The following is a 4,113-nucleotide window of genomic DNA, read 5'->3' as shown; positions in this document are numbered from 1 at the left end:
GTGCGGTGTCTCACGCCTGTAATCCCAGCATTTTGGGAGGCCAAGGCGGGTGGATCACGAGGTCAGGAGATCAAGACCATCCTGGCTAACACAGTGAAACCCCGTCTCTACTAAAAACACCAAAAAAAAAAAAAAAAAGCTGGGCCTGGTGGCGCGCACCTTTAGTTGCAGCTACTTGGGAGGCTGAGGCAGGAGAATGGCATGAACCCGGGAGACGGAGCTTGCCGTGAGCCAAGAACGTGCCACTGCACTCCAGCCTGGTGACAGAGCCAGACTCCGTCTCAAAAAAAACAAAAAACAAAAAAAACCCCACATTGGCTAGAACAATAAGGAAGTATATTGAATGGTATAACATGCTTTCAGAGGGACAGTGGGCTCCAGAAATTTTTGATTCATCAGCAAAATTAAATTTTTTTTTTTTTTTTTGAGATAGAGTCTCCCTGTTTTGCCCAGGCTGGACTGCAGTGGCGCTATCTCGGCTCACTGCAAGCTCCGCCTCCCGGGTTCATGCCATTCTCCTGCCTCAGCCTCCCGAGTAGCTGGGACTACAGGCACCCGCCACCACGCCTGGCTAATTTTTTTTGTATTTTTAGTAGAGACAGGGTTTCACCGTGTCAGCCAGGATGGTCTCGATCTCCTGACCTCGTGATCCGCCCGCCTCGACCACCCAAAGTGCTGGGATTACAGGCGTGAGCCACCGCACCTGGCCGCAAAATTAAATTTTCAGAGACTCAGTTTCTCTTCCATTTTCCACTCTGCACTCCCCAGTGTTGGCTGGCACCATGATGGCTGGCAGGTTTCCAGATATTACAAACAGACATGACGACATCCACAGAAAATAATAAGGGAGAGCATCTCCTGTGACAGAAGCAAGGAAACATTTCCCATTAGCCAGCAGCGTACATCTGCTTTTAGTTGCTAAAATGGGTTATATGTAATTCCTGAAATAATCATTGGTATTACTTTAAATTAGCCATAGACTCTCAAAGGTTTTATTTAAATAAAAAATCAGACTCTTAACTTTCATTAGCTTTTTATGTATGTGTGAGACATAACAAGTGATCCTTTATTTTAAAAAGTAAAATTACAAATATGTATAAATTTCATAAGATAATTTAAATTAAATGTATATATTAAGACCACCAAACATAATTTCAGCTTTTTAGAGATTAATGTTACTTTTTAAAAGCAGAAATTCTGAAATATAACGTCTATATTGTTAGAACATTTGCTAGGAATTTTTTATGATATAGAATATTATCTAATTATTTGTAGATGTACGGGACAGGGAAAATATTTTGGTCTAGCCTTGTTAAGTATTTTTTCTTCCAGACTCAGAGGAGCCTACTCTTAATTTCTAGAATTCTGTTAGTTAACCTGAAGACTGAGAAGGCCAAGATTTACAATGTGGAAATGAAACCGAGGTGTAATTGGAATTTGGGTGCACATATTTACTCAATTCATTTTTTTAAATTTGAAACAGAGTCTCTCTCTGTCACCCAGGCTGGAGTACAGTGGTGTGATCTCACTGCAACCTCTGCCTCCCGGGTTCAAGCGATTCTCCTGCCTCACCCTCCCGAGTAGCTGGGACTATAGGCGTGTACCACCGTGCCCAGCTAATTTTTGTATTTTTAGTAGAGACAGGGTTTTGCCACGTAGGCCAGGCTGGTCTTGAACTCCTGGCCTCAAGTGATCTGCCTGCCTCCACCTCCCAAAGTGCTGGGATTACAGGTGTGAGCCACTGCACCTGACCTTAGTTCACTTTTACAGCACACATACATAGCACTAAATTCAAAAGAAACAAAAATCTTCTCTCTCACCTTTTCTGAAGCTTTAAAATCACCCTTTTCAGAGACAACTACACTTTCCGGCCTGTTCTGTGTTCTTGAGCAGATAGTCCATGTAAATAGCAGAGTACATTGCCTTAGAGCAGACATTCAAGATTTGAAAGTATTCCTTTAGTATCTCATAATTCAGTGTTAGTCATATACCAGTGTCATTATGGATTTAATCAATAAAAATTTTGGTTCAATTTATTTTCACTATACCCAAGTGTTTACTGTGGAGGAAGGGTCTGCAGTGTCCTTGGCCACATTTAAAAAATATGGTTCATTCCGGACTGTTTGCCCAGATCTCTGCCTGGTGCACAACAGATATTGTGGCCTCCACCACCATCACCACTGGGATTCTCTTCACCTCTCTCCTCTACTGAATTTCTTGTTTTCTACTCATTCATTCTTGTGGAAAACCCCTTCCACTTGCTTTCTTTGAAGAGATGACTTGGAAATAATTCACGTGGTTGAAAGGATTTTATTCTACCCTTCTGTTTTTGGTGTCTCCCTATTCTTGGCCAGCAGGTTCCTAGGCATGTTCTTTTCATAGTAGATGGCAGAAGCACAAGAGGCTGAGCCAAAGCATATTTAAAGTATCTATATCCATCATAATCCACCCAAATTCTGTTGACTAGACACATGGCCAAGCCCAACACCAATGGGGCGAGGATGAGCTCTGCCAAGGGCGGAGAGTAAGGGAAGAATTATGGGCAAATATTCTAAGCCACCAGATTCATACTAACATTACTGGCATCACTGTGAGTCAACACATTCCACCGTGGGGGGGGGGCAACTGAGCAATAATTAATGATTTCATTGAGAATAGTTTATTCTTCACAGGCTTCTTGTAATTCAGGTTTCTGCCCAAATGCCACCTGATTGAACAGGTCTTTCTTGACCACCCACTTGACTAGCCCCCACCCTTCTGTCAGTCACACTCTTTCAGATTATTTTTAAAAATTTCCTCATTTCACCAAACACTAAGTGACATTCTTTGATTTTATTTATATATTTATTTATTTTATGTTTTGAGATGGAGTCTTGCTCTGTCACCCGTGTCAGAGTGTAGTGGCATGATCTCGGCTCACTGCAACCTCTGTTTCCTGAGTCCAAGCAATTTTCCTGCCTCAGCCTCCTGAGTAGCTGAGATTACAAGCATGCGCCACCACGTCCAGCTAATGTTTGTATTTTTAGTAGAAATGGGGTTTCACCATGTTGGTCAGGCTGGTCTCGAACTCCTGACCTCAAGTGATCACCTACCTCAGCCTCCCAAAGTGCTCGGATTACAGGCATGAGCCACCACGCCCAGCCAGGCATTCTTTGATTTTAAATAATGTGTCAAAGAAAGTGACATTATTTGTCCCCATGTTGATTGTCTACACTCTTGGACATAAGTTCCACAGGATCAGGGGATATGCTCCTCTTGCTATCACTGTATCTCCAATATCTAGAGAAATGTATGGCTCACAGAAGATGCTCAAATATTTGTTGAAGGAATAAAAGAGAAAATGGATTGATTCATATTTAGACTCTAAATAGAGGTGGAGTACTGCTGCCTCCTTTAGAGAATAAAACTCAAGGCTCTGAATACTATGAGTTTCTCATATTTAGGGAAGGAAAATATGTGAGGACTAAAGTGGAGTTAAATGCACTGAGGAAACTAATATTTATAAGGATGCAATTTGGAATAATATTACTTCCTGGATTTAATTGACTTCTGGTAATTTGAATGTAGTGTGAAGGAATCAACCCTTATTCTTTGATTCTGGAACTCACACCACACAAAATAGTGCAGTGGTTGAAAGCATTGTCTCAGAGACTAAACCTCCACCACTTACTAGTAGTTTACTTAATGTCTTAATCTCAGGTCACTTAATCTTTAGTATCTATAATAGAGATATAACAATAGTATAACTGTCGTAGCACTGTGGAGGGTATTACATGAGTGAAAACATGCAGCATGGTTAAGGCACTGCCTGTAAGTTCTGTATAAGGGCTTCCCACAAACCTCCAGATCTGGCTTGCCAAGACTATAAGTGGCATCCAAAAGGCATGGGCAAAAGCCCTGAGTCCATACCTTTTCTGAATTCTCATATTAGTTCTAATAATTCATCTGATGATTTTTTGGTGTTTTCTTAGCTTATTATCATATTATCTAAAATATTGATTTTATCATGTTCTTTTTATGTATTTTCTTTCTCTGGCTTTATTTATATATTTTTTTGAGACAGGGTCTTGCTCTGTTGCCCAGGCTGGAGTGCAGGGGTATGATCATAGCTCA

This window comes from Hylobates moloch, unplaced genomic scaffold (genome assembly GCF_009828535.3).
Source record: "Hylobates moloch isolate HMO894 unplaced genomic scaffold, HMol_V3 SCAFFOLD_13, whole genome shotgun sequence".
Classification (NCBI taxonomy): domain Eukaryota; kingdom Metazoa; phylum Chordata; class Mammalia; order Primates; family Hylobatidae; genus Hylobates; species Hylobates moloch.
This window is presented reverse-complemented; position numbering follows the sequence as displayed.